The 16,094-nt window shown below is 37.9% G+C and overlaps 1 long non-coding RNA gene across 2 annotated transcripts; it reads left to right on the plus strand.

Annotated features, from left to right (window-relative positions):
* The first annotated feature begins 8,541 nt into the window (after window positions 1-8,541).
* Window positions 8,542-10,918, plus strand: LOC113349560. 2 transcript variants are annotated; one of them, XR_003360257.1, is made up of 3 exons: window positions 8,542-8,859; window positions 9,100-10,569; window positions 10,689-10,918. It is a non-coding gene; the product is annotated as an uncharacterized LOC113349560 (long non-coding RNA). The 2 variants fall into 2 exon arrangements; XR_003360256.1 differs by having other exon boundaries at window positions 9,110-10,569.
* Window positions 10,919-16,094: the final 5,176 nt, after the last annotated feature.

Genomic DNA, 16,094 nt, shown 5'->3' on the forward strand with positions numbered 1-16,094 from the left:
AGGGGTGCAAAACAGGCTTCTCAAAGTAAATCCAAGGGCATTGTATATGCCATGTGCTTGCCATAGTCTTAATCTTTTTCTCTTGGATATGGCTAAGTCATGTCCTAAGGCGGTATCATTTTTCACTGTTATTCAGCGGATATACAAGTTGTTCTCATCGTCTACAAAACGTTGGCAAGTATTTAAGAAACATGTGACTGGTTTCACCATTAAGCCGTTGTCAGATACTCGATGGGAAAGCCAAAGTAATACGATTCCAACTTTCTGAAATACGGGATGCTTTGCTAGAGTTGTCGGAATCCATTGACTTTAGTGCGAAAACAAGGGCTGAAGTTGATTCCTTATTGACACGCGAGATAGATAATTTTGAATTTATATTCGGAATGGTTATTTGGCATCATTTCCTGATTGAAGTCAACTCTGTTAGCAAATTGTTACAGAAGGAAGATATGCATCTTGATGTTGCCATGGACCGAGTAAAAGATATTCTTTCTTTTTTTGAAAAGTGCAGGGATACTGGATTTGAAGATTTATTAGAGGAAGCTACCGAGTTGGCAGCAACAATTGAAATAGAACCAACTTTATATGAACCACGAATCATCCAAAGGAAAAGACATTTTGACGAGTCTGTGACCGAAAAAGAGGTGCCATTATCAGGTAAACGATCTTTTGAAGTTAACTACTTTAATTATATAGTAGATCAGGCTAGATTCTCACTCACCAGTAGGTTTGAACAATTCCAAAAGTTCAATGAAGTCTTTGGGTTCTTGTTACATGTAAAGAAGTTACATTCTCTTGATGATAGCACTTTAAAGTCATTTTGTATCAAGCTTCAAAATTATCTAAAGCATGGCATGAGTTCCGATATCGAAGGGCGTGACTTGTATATGCCGAAATGAAAGTTCTAAAAGGTTATTTGTCAGAAGAAACTGAAAGGCCAATTGAAGTATTGGATTTTCTGAAATATACGGAAGGATGCTACCCTAATGCAGAGATTGCATATAGGATTTTGTTGACAGTTCCCGTTACTGTTGCCTCTGCAGAAAGAAGTTTCTCAAAGCTAAAGTTGATCAAGTCTTATCTTCGGTCGACAATGTCACAAGAAAGATTAAATGACCTAGCAATGTTATCTATCGAGGTCGACATGGTGAATAACAACGATTACGATACGATAATTGATGAATTTGCATCGAGGAGGCCAGGAAGATCAATTTTTCGTAGATTAAATACTTTTGCATAGTTGTAATTATATTGCATACTTATGTTATGTTTTTAATTTCGTTACATACTTATGTTGGTTTATTTTTATTTATTTTTGGAAACATACGTATGTTATCGGTCTTTTTATTTTAAACAATCGGCGGAAAAAAAAAATTTAGGCCCCTATTTTCGGTTTTCGCCTATGGCCCCCAAAAAGCTTGGTATGTCCTTGGATGGAATAGTAGAAACACTATTCTTAATAGCGCTCAGTGCTATTCTTAATAGCGCTAAAAAAACGCTATTAAGATTGGAGCTTAACTCCATTAAGAATGGAGCTTTTTTCTCAGTCGTTAGATTCTCAACAAACTCAATTTAAATCTACGGATAAAAAAAAACGCTATTAAGAATGGAGCTTTTTTTTCAGCCGTTAGATTCTCAACAACTCAGTTTAAATCTACGGATAAAAAAACGCTATTAAGAATGGAGCTTTCCATGGATTCCACGGACCATTCCACCAAATCATGGAACCCTGCTTGGATTTTCTATGGAAGACCCTAACTTGGAAGTCATTATACTTGACATTCCATGGATTTTCCACACTTGGAATAGGTTGGATTCCACCATAAGACTTGCTCTTAATGGGGATATTCTTTTCATGTGACTTGACCAAACAATTACCTCTTTTCTTTATATTAGTAAGATAAGATAAGATTTGCTTAGGAGTACTCTATTTGACACCTCTATAAATAATTTCATTTGATTGGGGGCCTTGACTTATAATTGGGGGCCCTAAAATTTTATTTGCCCCCCAAAATTTTCTTGGGTGTCTAAATCATAAGATGAAAATACTATTTTACCCTTTAGTAATTAAAAATCAATTTCACTAATTAACCATCCTAATTAAGGACCCTAATCTATATATCCTAATCTACACCACACCAAAAATCAGTTTTCCTTTTTTTCTTTCATCTTCTTCTTCCTCTCCTCCCTTTCTCTTCTCCACCACCACCATTAACGACTCCACCGCCGATTAGAAAATTTCTTCAACCGATTCATCGCGTAATCGTCGATGATAAAACTTTAATAGACGATTAACTTCTTCTACAAACATGGCTAAAACAAAGCAAACCACTCGCAAAGCACTTCGAGTTCCCAATATTGTAGATGCGGTAAAAGCAAAGGTGTATGTGAGAAGAACTCCTGAAGCTGAAAAATCGAAACCCAAACAGAAAATGGGTCCAATTCGAGGGTATGTGAACTTCAACCCGCCTCTTATTCGATGTTTTGGTTGTTTAATCGAGATTGGTAACTGAAAATTAGAAGTTACAGAGTGAAAGTCGTTAGTATGGATAAACAATACCCTAACAACTCTTAGTTTGCATTTTTTTTTTATGAAAAATCGTTAACTTGTTAAGATGAATACGACGACTCTTGTTCTGCTACTTCAATATTCTGTGCCCTAGATTAGAGTCGTTACCGTGTTAGGTTGAAGATGACGACTTCTGTTTGACGACCCTTACTCTTGGTTAATGACTATAGGTTGAACTTGAACAGCCTTCTGTTGAAAAATCGGGTAGAGTCGTCATCTTAGGTCCCATAGAGTCGTCATTTAGCTCTATTCCATAGAGTCGTCATTCAGCTTTTAGGGTCGTCATTGATGTTTTGACGACCCATTTTTAAGCAATAACGACCCTTTGAAAAACAAACTTACACACTCTGTCCAAATTTTTGCAACATTCGTTAACCAATAAATGAAAGTCGCTACTCTATTATGTAGAGTCGTTAGTGTTTTAGACCATTTCATTGACGACCCTTTCACTGATTCCATAAAGTTGATGTCTTATTCGTTTTTATTTTCGTGTTGGGATTGTAGTGCCAAGAAAACCAAAGACAAGGTTGAAATAACTGTAACTCCTCCTTCTAGACCGCCCCGCCATGATAGATACCTACTTCTCGGTCCATTACGCGGAAGAAATCCTAGTGATGTAACATTTTCTAGAACCGAACCAAGAGACATAGGTAATGAGTCGTCCGATTCGTCAGAATCAGACTCTCCTGTTGTTTCCTCCAACACTAGTGGTGAAGAAGAGATCCAAGAAGAAGAGATACAAGATGATGGTGATGGTGGTGATGAGGAGGATCAAGGGGATAAAGTTAATAATGATGGTGATGATGATGAAGGGGATGATGCTGATGATAAGGAGGATGAAGAAGATGCTGGTCCAAAAGATGTAGAAGCTGAGGAAAAGAATGCAAAGCCGAAGCCGAAGAGGGTTAAGAAGGATGGAACAGATATTTCACCCAGCGCGAGACACATTCCTGAGCCTCATTTGATGTTGTCTCCTTTTCGAGCTGGTAAACTTAGAGGAGAACCTAGAGATGGCGGCAAAGTTCTATTTGGATATCCTGGATCGTGGGCTCATACCATCTATGAGACAATCGTAAGAATCGCATATTTACTTGCTATTTCATTAGTTGATGTTAACTTTTTTTTTGTTAATATTTATTTGTTTATGTTTTGTAGGATCATAAGAATGTCGCGCGTCTTTTTTGTCACCAATCTTCTTTTAAGAAAATGGAGTTCTGGCCGCTAGAGGGTGAATGTGCAAGAGTTAGAAGGCTTGTTGAAAATTCCGGTTTGTACACTGCGGTTGAGAACTCCGTGATTGCGTATGACAAGGTCGCAGTCTCTAGTATTTGTGAGAGGTATTACGCTGAAGTCGACACATTCCAAAAACCTGTTGGTGAGATGGCATTGACTCCTGATGATGAAGAACATATATTAGGGTTGCAGGTCGAAGGAAAATCAACCGCTGAAAAGTTCAAGAAAATGCCTAGTTGGGAGGACATCTATGGGTGGACCAAGAACTTATTTGGGTGGGATGAAGCCACCACTAAAAGGATTTTTGTGCCTGGAGATCGTTACTTGAAGAAGAGTTCAAACTTGTTCAGATTAGGGAGATGTTTTCTAAGACACAAGAAAAGGAAGATAGCGAGGGTATCTCTGATATGGAATGTTGATATGCAGCGGCGGCGTATTTGTTGTATGTCCTTCCGTCTGTTATATTTCCTGACAGCAAAGGTAACCGGGTTAGCGGCAACCTTCTTCAGCTTTTGGATCCCTTGGAAGATGTGGACAAGTACTCTTGGGGGACTGCCATAGTTGCACATCTGAATGGTCAGCTTTCTCAGGGATCTCGAGAACGAACTTCTCAAATTAATGGTAATTTATCTCTAATCCAGGTATTTGGATTGATGAAAGTTACAAATTTTTATTTTTAACGTTTATTCCATTGTTTTAAAATTTTCATCATTTGGTTGTTATAGGTGTGGTTTTATGATCATTTCCCATCACTGATCAAAGATAATGAAGATGTAGAACTCAACCCAAAATGGATCAGTGGTGGTCCAACAGGAACCCGATACAACTTCACCAGCTCTCAAGATAAGGAACAAACTGATGCGCTGATAGAAATGCGGCAAAAGCTTGACAACATCACGGCGAAAGAGGTAATCTTTAATCCGTACAAGGATATTAGACCTGGCGCAATGGAGGATGTTGTTTATTACCATGGCCCTTTATTTCATCCAAACGGTTATTCAATGTACAATCCGCTGAGAATCATGCGTCAACTTGGGTTTATTCAAGATTCACCCGATGAAGACTATGAACCTCCGTTCAAGCACAAGTTGGACAAATGTGCGGCTGACGATTCAGATATAAAGGTGGTTTATGAACCTGCAGTTGATGTCGCGCATTGGAATGAAAGACACTCTTCGCTTGAAGACATCACAAATTGGGTGCCTGCGGAAGAAGGTCACGAGGCAACAGCAAATTACTATCAATGGTACGAAGGCTTATGCCATAGTAGGGTGATACAGATAGATCAGGGTACGGGTAGGAGGACCACCAAAGCATCCACCTCTGCTTCTCAAGCTGACACTATAGATGATACTACCATTCTTGGTTTGGTGGTGAGTAATATTTTTGTGATTGGTTTATTCATCTGCATACAAATAAAAGTAAGTTAATGTGAATTGTTTTTTGAATGCATACAGAGGGAACAGATGAAGCTTTTTGTCAAGGCTTTTTGTTGCTCGGCTAACAAAGGGGAAGTGTTTGATCCTGTGAAGCAACGTCGGTACGCTGATTACTGCACCCAAATTGAAAATCCAAATGCAAAAAAGATGTTTGTTGAGCTGGCTAAGGAAGGTAAGAGGAACCGGAAAACACGTATCCAATAAGCCCAAGAACGTGTTGAACAGGGGCAAAGTAAGCAACATCACGATGAACAAGGTACTAGTCATGATGGTGGTTTCCCAGGGGGGGAGTGATGCTAAGGGTCCTCCTCAAAAGAAAAGCCGAAAAGTTTCCCGGTCAGGGAAGGTAGGTAAATAGGAAGTCGAGGTCGAAATGGTGGACTTGAACTTGTGTTAACTTTACATTATGACTTGAACTTATGTGTATGTTGAAACAACTTATGTTTTTCGTTTCGAGTGTTTGTTGAAAGTACTTATATGTTTGGTAACTCCTATGTTTGGTTAAAAAAACTTTGTTCTCAAGTACGCTTGTTATAATAGTACTGTGATACATTAAGAGTCGTTAACTTTTTTTCCCAGTCTAACGACCCTTAATCTTGGAACCAATTCAACATATACAGTCGTTTATATGTTCAAATAGAATCCTAACGACCCTTTTTCAAAAACATCCAGGAGTTGAACTGAAAATGTTATACAGAGAGTGGTTAGTGTTTATAATAAATCCTATGACGACTCTTTGTTGAAACTACAGTCGTTAGTTTTGTCGTATGGATGACGACTTTTGGAATGTATAGTCGTTAAGATGATCAAATAGAATTCTAACGACCCTTTTTCCAAAACATCCAGGAGTTGAACTAAAAATGTTTTACATAAAGTCGTTAGTGTTTATAATAAACACAATGACGACTCCTTGTTGAAATACAGTCGCTTAGCTCGGAGGGAGGCTAATCCCAACGAACCCCGAATAAATACAGTAAGTTGGTGAATCAATTGTACATTAAAATAAATTTCTGCAATTCTTTGTATTTCAAAACAGTAACTCATAAATGAAAATTTTTTGCAGTACACATGGGGTCGCACCCAATACGAATTCAAGTACGGCCACGAATTTATGCACGAGGACTGCTATACTCTGTTGAGGGAAAGTGAATGGCGATTCGACCAATATGATTAAACTCGTTTAGGTGTTCTATCTCGAGATGTAGTGAACAATCTTATATGTTTTCCTTCTATTTATGTGTTTTACAAACATGTATGTTTTTTCATATTTAATAAAATGTGTGGGTTCAAATATTGGTTCAAAGGGGTCGTCATGGTTTGTAAATCAACAAGTGACGACTCTATAGATTGTTTGAATTTGTGTCCATAAGTCGGCAGTTATTCAATAGAGTCGCCAGCCTGTTAACAACACACAAAGACGACTATTCTGATGGACAACAGAGTCGTCAGTTGGTTAACATATAAAAGAACGACTCCTGACAAACATATCATTGTGCTTTTTTTTCTTCTAGAGTCGTTCGCTTATATACGGAGTACCTGACGAATCTAACAGTCGTTTTATTTTAATCATAACAAGATAACGACTCTTGAAAGTGGTTGCATTTATTTTTGAATTTAACTCCACCAAATGTGGTTGAGGCAGTTTGGTCGATCCATTCTATATATAGAGGCACTTATCTCGCCTCTTCCATATCAAAACCCTAATCATCAACCTTCTCTTCTCCTTCTCATTTAATTACCATCCAAGAGCAAAAAGAAGAGAAACACCATGAGTACTACGTTTACTAATGAAGAGGATTGCGTCATGGTGAGAGCTTGGAAAACAGTCAAAAACCACTTTGAAGATATAGGAAAAGATATTGATGAAAAATCGGATCAATGGTGGAACCGTAATTCATCGTTTTTGTGGCGTTAGACGGAAATTACAACTCAAGGTCTTTGAAACAAGTGAAGGAACGCTCCAAGGAGATAACATTCGAGTGTCATTGCTTGAAAAGAGAAATTACGGCCGTAAGGGAAGTATTTCCGGATATGCAGTGTGCTATAAGAGTAAGTATTTAAACAAGAGGTAAAACTTATACAAAGCTTTGATCGATACTAACTAAGTATGTTTGTGTTTTCAGTTTGGGAAGGCGCATGCCTATTATAAGGAGCTTCGTGGGAAAAAGTTTGATTTCGAAGATTGCTACTTTATCTTGGAAGGCACCATGTATAACTATAACATCTATGGTTAAGTGCTTAAGTACACCGTTATTATCTATTGTATTTCATTTCCTTCAATGCAATGCTATGCAAGATATATGCCTTTACGGTTCAATGAAATGATTCTATAAAATCAAAAATAATGATATTACAGACCTAGGGTCGTTAGTATATATAATTACGTTATCTGACGACTGTAGAAGGGTCAGGATTTAGTATGCCTACATAGATGACGACCCTGTGGTTGCTACTTTACAGTAAGTTTGAAATATATAGAGTCGTTAGGTTTAAAACAAAACACGATAACGACTCTTTGTGCCCTAGCTAAAAGAGAGTCGTCATTGTTTATCACACCAGGTTAACGATTTTTCATAACCTGTAAAAGTTGCAGGTTAAAGTCGTTAAAGGTAGAGTCAAAGCACTGACGACTCGATAGAGTCGTTAGTCTATTAAGCACCCGACTATAACGACCCTCACTCTGTGTACTTTCATTGTAACCATGAATCGACCACTTGGAGCACCATTCATACGATTTGAAGACTATAGGAAGTTTACTTGATTGTTTGGAGCTCCGGGTTCTGCATTTGGAGTGTCGGTTTCTTCATTTTAAGCAATCCAATCTTCATTTGCACCATTAACCAAGGCTTCATCTATCAACATTTCTTCATCTAACATCCATTCCATACTATTAGTTGAGACAATATAACCATCAACACAATCATGGTTAGTGTTCGAAGCTTCACCAACCTCATTCCCTCCACTTGAATCACTCATTTCTAAAAACCCTAGTTTTTCCTCTCAAAACTCCTCCTCTTCTTCTCAACACATAAAACAAATTTTCCCCAAATTTTTATCCTAAAATCAGATTTTAATCTAAATACACTTACCACACTAATCAAACTAATTAGTTCTTAATACTAATCATATAAGGACAATTTTGCCATTTATAAATATTTTTTTAAGGGATGACCTTAATTAAGTTTGGGTGACCCTTTTTTATCCCGTAGTGTGTGGCCCCTAATTAAAATTTGAGGCCCCCAATTAAGCCAGGATAAATAAGTGTTTACTTCCTTTGGTCTAATCCCCGATTCAGAGGCTATAAACAAAGAACCTTTTTTTTCTACACCTACGACTTTCATCTTCTCGCCCTACAACTTCTCTCCTGAAACCTTTTTTAATGCAACTGAAACCAAGCCGAAGGGATTTCTAGAAAGGACCGGCCACCGTTTCTTTCAAACTACACGAAAGCAGATCCCAACAGAAATCATTGCTACCGGGAACAGGTTTCAACAGAAATCACTGCTACCAGGGAACAGGTTTCAACAGAAATCAAAGCTCTCAATGAAGAAATTGCAGGAGGTTTTGATAAAATTGCGCTATATACCCAAATAATAGCTGCCGGAGCTGTAATCGGAGGTATCTATGCACTGATCTAAACGGTTTCGTCCTAGATATCATCATGTAGTAGTTGAGTGGTTCTGTTTAATTCCCAATATGTAATTTGGTTATGTCAAACTTGAAGCTTGAATTGTCATGTAAACTCTCTGCTAATGAAATTGAAATTGAATATTTACAGCATGTCCCCTTTTTATGTTCTTACTTTTTATTCAATTTCTCGTGATCAAATTGATTGAGGTACAAGTGACTGGGTAAAAGTTTTTTTTAGGGGAATTGGAGAAACTTCCGTTCTTGTGTTTAGCATCCAAATTTAGCATCCAAGATTGAGGATGGCACAAATTTAGCATCCAAATTTGTTCTTGTGTCATGCAAGTCACTGTTGAGGGTGGATGCTGTTCCAATTCCTACAGCTGTAAGTATTACTGTTCTATTGCGTAACTCTTTTCTTTTATAAAAACAACTGAAGTTATTCTCTTTGTTTTGCATTCTGGTCTGTAATGGCGGGTTGAGACAATTTTTGTCAAATTACATAGTTCAGTTAAAGTTTGAGTTCCTAGGCTAAATTTGGGATTTTTATGAATTCACTTGCAGATCTTTCCTTTGATTAATGTATAAAGCTTTTGTAAATCCATAGTCCCCTTGAAGTCATAAAAATTGTAGGAAACCAATGACTAAATTTGAATAAGAAATGTATTGCATCTCATGTTTATTATTCCACAAAGCTAAGATGACAAAAACTTGTTATACTGCCACAGAAAGAATTTCCTGCTTGCATTAAGCTGAACATGCCACAGAAACTTGTTATACTTGTTCCTTCTTGTTCTTGTGTTTTTCATGGTTTATAGGCTGTTATGGATGAGGCTGGCTTCAACAAGCGGCACCCTTGATAGATTTTAATTGGCTATTTGAAGACTGAGTCTGGATGTCTAGAAACTGGTATCACCCGTTTGGATATTCTGATGCTGAATGAAAACGGGAGTCATTCCTCTATCCGGTTGAAATATGGTTGCACCCCCACCGTTTATCTAGTTTCTCGAAATAGTGTAATAATCTATTCAAGGGACAATTCATCCAAGGAGAAATGTCTACTTTAACAGAAGTGGTTGTTGTTGTTGTAGAGTTCCTGAAGGTGGAGAAGTTGATGAAGCATATCCGAAACTGCAGTTTGCAACCATGTCCAGTTACAGTTGTTCTACTTCCAAGAGATGGATTTCTCATCTTCAAATGTGTAGAGACCAGTTTGTGTTCCTACCCTCGTCGCTGGACCTCACAGGCAGGTGGTCGCGCTCCGTCTGACAGTAGTGCTTTGAAATTAGCGAGTGGATCTTGGAACCCATTCATGCTGGAAATGGTGCTACATTGACGACAGTAAAGGCTAGTTCATGAACTGTGGAAGCTTCACCCGAGTTATAATCTTCATTGAAACACCCGAAGGTGGACCACCCATCTTCTCATGTGAATGCAACTTTAGGTAAGCAACTGAATAACTGGGAACCATTGGGTTCAGGAGCAGAGTGACTAATTGGAAGCAGAAATGTCTTTCGGAGCTGTAAAGTCGTTGGCATGGACTTAAGTAGGGGAAGCAGAAAGGTGAACTCATCGCTGCAGATACTCCAAAATGACCAAAGTGCTGTATGATGTTAACACTCAGAAAACAAGTGAATTCACTCCAACCTTGGTGTAGAATATGGTTCCAGTAATAAGTCAGATTAGGAAGGGTGTTGCCAGGTAATTTATGTTCACCTTTTTTTGTAACTTCCTCTTAGGATCTAATGACTCATAAAGTTATTACTTGGATTTGGAGTAGCATTTTGCTGAGTTGGTAATGGTTGTGGTTGTGTGCCTAGGTGGTCGCCTGTTTTGCTTGTTTCGAAGCCCCTGAAGGAAGTTAGGTAGGTTTCAGCATATAACGAACGTCTTAGATTTCATTGTTTTTGCTTGAAACTGTATATCTTTCGGTAAGGAAACTGAGAAGAAATTGGTTCTTGTGAGCGTTGTTTTTAATCTCTATTTGGTTGATGTTGGAAGTTTTCTATCTTGTATATATGTAGGTGGACTCGTTGTTGTAGATAGTCAATTGCTGTGACCAAAATTATTTAGTTAATCTTGTAAACTTGCATGCTCAAAGGTTGCATTTGATTCGAGAATACATTTAGAAAACTTGCACACTGAACGTTACGTTCACTGATGCCTGAATCATGATCGAGGAAAGAGACTAGGTGCAAGCCTTCATTGTTCTTTTTGTCAGTACACATTGATGTTTATGCAGTAGTTTCAGCACAGCTAGTTCTTATAAGTCTGCCCATTTGCACATTGTCCTGTTTTTTCTTTTTCCAACAACGGTTGATTGCTCTAGTGATTTTTTTTCCAGGCCTTCAACTTTAAGCCCAGTTGTGTTAAAAGGGCCGGGGCATAATCAAAGCCCTCGGAAGTTCTTATATATAAGAACAATTTTTTGGGGACCATGGTTTTATTTTGGGTAAAGACATTAGAAGTAAATTTAGGTCACCCCTTATCTAGATATTATATTAATACCTAAATTACCCTCTTGATTAATTTTGGGTGATGATTAGTTAGTGTTAATAATAGTTAGTGTAATGATTAGTGAGATGATTAAGTTAAAGATAATTAGTGAGATTAAAAAATCATATGAGTTTTCTTTTTTTTTAAAGAAGTAGAATCATTGAGAGAGTAAAGTTAGAGAAGATGAAGAAAGAAAACATCAAAAACGATGGATTTTACCAACCACAACCGGAGGAAGGGTATTTGGTTACCCAGGTATGCTTCAAACTTAGATAATGTTGGTTGAATTGTTCCAAACTTTCAAAAGAATGAAATTTTTTATGTAAATTTGGGCCAGTTCGGTTAACCATATGTCAACAACATGTAACCGAACACATCTGAAAGTGTAGTTCGGTTACCATATGTCAAGAACATGTAACCGAACACACCTGAAAGTGTAGTTCGGTTACGTTTTCCAAACACGCAGGTTACCGAACTCGCTCGTTAATGGAGGTTTTGGTAGGTAACCGAACTTTGAACTTGACAATTTATTTGAGTACATCTTGTGTGTTCGGTTAGTTCGCAAACTTCAACGCAACCAAGTTCCCAACCGAACTGCAGGTTAAAAGTAACTTAGTGTTAGAAGTTCGGTTGGTTCTCAAACTTCAACATATTTTGCGAATCAACCGAACTGCGCTTATACGTAGAGTTCGGTTACAAAGAAAACTTAATAATTTTGAGAACGAACCGAACCTATGGACTTGTATTGTTCTAATACAAGGAGTTCGGTTAAAAGTATTTTTTTGCGAATCAACCGAACTTTGAGTTCGGTTAAGAAAAAAATAATTTGTGATAACCGAACTTTTTACTGAAAAAAAAACTTCATTAAGCCTCTCTGGAACTTCCATTTTCAACTCATTTTGATGATAAGTTCTCATTTATTCAACCAAAAACGAATGACAAGTAATGGGTTTGTGAGAATATCTTTGTTAATGTTTTAAATTAAGCTATATATAGTGGTGGTGGTGGTAATCGGAGGTGGTTGTGGTAATCGGTGGTTGTTGGTGGTGATAATTGGAGGTGGTGGTGGTAATCGGCGGTGGTGGTGGTGGTGGTAATCGGCGATGGTGGATGGTGGTGGTGGTGGTAATCGGTGGATGGTGGTGGTGGTGGTAATCGGTGGTGGTGAGAGGAGGTGGTGGTTATATATATATATAGAGAGAGGTGGTTATTGTGTTGGTTTTAAATTAAATTATGTTAAGGGTGGGTTAGTCTTTTCAATTTCTAGGACACCCTTTATAACTATAGGGAAGGTGGCCTAATAAGACCATGGTCCCCTCAAAAAAACCGTGGTCCCTAAAAAATCATTCATATATAATCGTTTCAACCCTTGATTTGCATTGTTTCTTCTCGCCCTACAAACTTTTTCTGTTTTAATGGCCAGTGCAACCGAACCGGAGGGATTTATACAAAAGATGGGACATCTCGCTTGTCAAACTACTCGAGAGCAGATTTCAACAGAATTGAAGGCTCTTAGAGAAGAAATTTCTGGAATTCGTGAGATTGTAAAAACTAGGGTAGATAAGATTGTGCTATACACCCAAATAATAACCGCTGGAGCTGTAATCGGCGGAGGTATCTATGTATTGATCTAAACGGTTTTATTTATTTTGATTCAACCAATTTTTCATGTAAATTAGTATTACTTTCTGGGTATGAAAGTGAATATTTATGGCATGTCTCCTTTTTGTAGAACACTGAAATTCAAGTTTTTATCATGTAGTTCAGTTAAAGTTCGAGTTACCAGTGAATTTGGGATTTTTATGCATTCACCAGCACAAGCACATCTTTCCTTTGCTTAACAAGTTGTGAAGTCCAGTCAATCATAGCTAAGTACTTGATAATCATGAAAACATGGTTTTACTTGTAAAAGTTGCAGTGTAAGAGCTTTACTTGTAAAAATCAACATAAAAGTCATTTAAGATTGAGTGAAATCCGACACTCGGACCTGGACATAACTTTCTTCTCTGGTTCACTGTGACTAACTGCCTGACTATTTTTTAAAAGCTTCTCCCTGATCGATGGCTTTGCATCCTGGATTCTCATACCTGCAAATTCTCCAGTAAGCATAATTCCTTTGGTGATTCCTTTTTAAGTAATTCAACCTCCTTGCTTCAGCAAGCTTCTCCTTCTCATTATGGCTCTTGATTCTCAAATCCATGCATACCCTTTCAGCTGATTTGTCCCCAAACTCAGGATGTTGATTATGGATACAACCTACCCACTCATCCTTGCCGACCAAAAAAAAAAAATTCACTCATCCTATTCACCGAACTTTGCTCGCAGACCTGGTTTTGTTTTCAAATCATGCATAGTCATATAATCACCAGGGGAATCACTTGGGACACTGCTTCTCTGGAATCACTTGGGCAGCCCTCTCAGTGATGACAAATACATCAGTTTCGTTAATTTCATAGGCTCCACATTTACCTTCAGCCAAAACCCAGGCATTCGTTTCCCCATACATGGTCTCAGGAACACTCTCTTTCCTTCCAAAGTTGGAATCACCTCTATTTTAATCAAGGCGTAATCTTGCGGCCGCACACACCTTCACCTGCACATGGCTGTTCATCTAACGGAGAGTAGAATGGCATATCTCAAACCTTCACAATCTTACCCATCTCCTTCAATTTCCCAATCCGCCATCTGACAAATGAATCACATGATATATGTCGTGATGGAGGATCGCCGCCAAGGTCTTTCTTAGCAACAGGAGGGAGGTAGATGGAACTTAGAAATTTATCTGAGAGTCCATATTACTTTTCACCACCCGATTTCAATGCAGTCTTGGACTTTTTGCCCATATATAATCTAGATCTTTCTTCTTCTTGCCCTAAAACTTCTGCCCTAAAATTTCTTCCCATGGCTACTCCAACCGAGACGAAGGGATTTCTAGAAAGGATTGGCGATCGCTTGTCTAAAACTACTAGAGAGCAGATCAAGAGAACTCAATGCTCCAAACGAACAATTTTCTGGGATCGTAGAAAGTTTGGATAAAATTGTGCTCTATACCCAAATAATAGCTGCTGGTACTGTATTAAGTTTTTTCTGTAACAAACGAGGAGGGTGGTTCATGAGGTCTAGGCGGTCTTCTCTGCATGTTAGTTTGTTTTATTTAATTTGGCTTTGTAAAAATATTTTCATTGATAATACTTTTGTTAAATTTTCTTGATTAATTGATTAATTCTTTTTGTATAAACTACAATTCTCCACCTCTATCCATCGTAAAAACTATCTATCCAATGTACCTTCAATGCAGGAATTTTGTATTAATTTACCCCATCAAATGTTTGGATGTTCGGCAAACTTATTTTGCTTGCAGGGATCCTCTTGCTTGAGAGCAACCTCTCAACTATCTCTGGCGATGTATGCCAGGATAATAATCTGCGTGTATGGCTTTCTTGGTCAGTTGTAGTATGGCATATGATTCATGAGAAAATTAGGCGCAGGTCCAAAAAAAATAATATTTTCATTGTCAAGTCCATAATTAATTTTACGTACCGTGACACCCATAATTATATGAAATTATTAAAAACGTCTGCATGATAAATTATGCATCCGCATGACGGGTTATGCATCAGGGGTATAATTGGCAACGCAACTTGGATATAACATATCTAAAAATCCACGTCTTGAAATTTTACAAATTTTATGTCGTTAGAAATCTTTTTAAGAGAGCTATGCAACGAATACAAATCTTATTAAGAAATTTTTTTTGATTTTCTTGTTTGTACTAATGATTTATACCCGCATCCGCATATTACACAATTTAATGATTTATACCGAACAGAACCAATGCGGAATACGCGCTCCCCTAAGGGTATCTTAGTCATTAATGAGAGTCAAGCGAGAAGTAAATTACACCATATGCCAAGCATACAAACTATGGTGACGAGGAGAGCCAATCAACTCATGGATACACCACACATACTATCCACCACATCCACAATATTCAGAAAAAAAAAACAAATTCACTGAATAGGGGAAGTTTATTCGTCAAACCAAAACAGGTGACTGGCCTACCGGATTTCATCTCTAAATCTAGAGCTGACTTACGGAATAATTGATCTCGGATCTTGCCTCTTCCAACTGCAAAAGCAACCTTCTGCTTTTTCTTTTTACTAAATCCGCTGTTAATCCGCATCTGACTCGTACAATCTGCTGATCCGCAAAGATCAAATTCACGGATGATTGGGCCGGTCACGGTTCAATTTTCCAAATCCGCAACTTCAACGGTTTGATTACGGGTGATTCTAATTCACAACCCTCCTGCCGTTGCACACCCCTATACCCAGTATTCCTTGATGGTGCAAAGACAGTACATGAATCTGTCTACTTTGACAAAGATGTTTTGTGGGGCATAAAATCAGCCCTATATTTGTGTATTTAATCGTTTCTAACATCCAACCGAAGGAAAGAGAGTGACCAAAGAAAACTAGAGGAAACTGCCCCCGCAAAGAGGAAAGAATGAGAAGGCAAAAAATACGCAAAAATTCAGAAACCCCACAACTTTTTCTTCTCCTTGCGGCAATACCGAGAGCAATTCCTCTGAACCACTCAATCAAACATATCTACTTGATTATTTTTGGATGTATAGTAAAGCTTTTGAGCCATTGTGCTCTTTTGAGAATAGTTTTTTTCTCGTATACGAATTATCACCCGGTCTTTGGATGCGAATTAGTCTAATTGTT

The sequence above is a fragment of the Papaver somniferum genome, chromosome 2, assembly GCF_003573695.1.
Source record: "Papaver somniferum cultivar HN1 chromosome 2, ASM357369v1, whole genome shotgun sequence".
Lineage (NCBI taxonomy): Eukaryota > Viridiplantae > Streptophyta > Magnoliopsida > Ranunculales > Papaveraceae > Papaver > Papaver somniferum.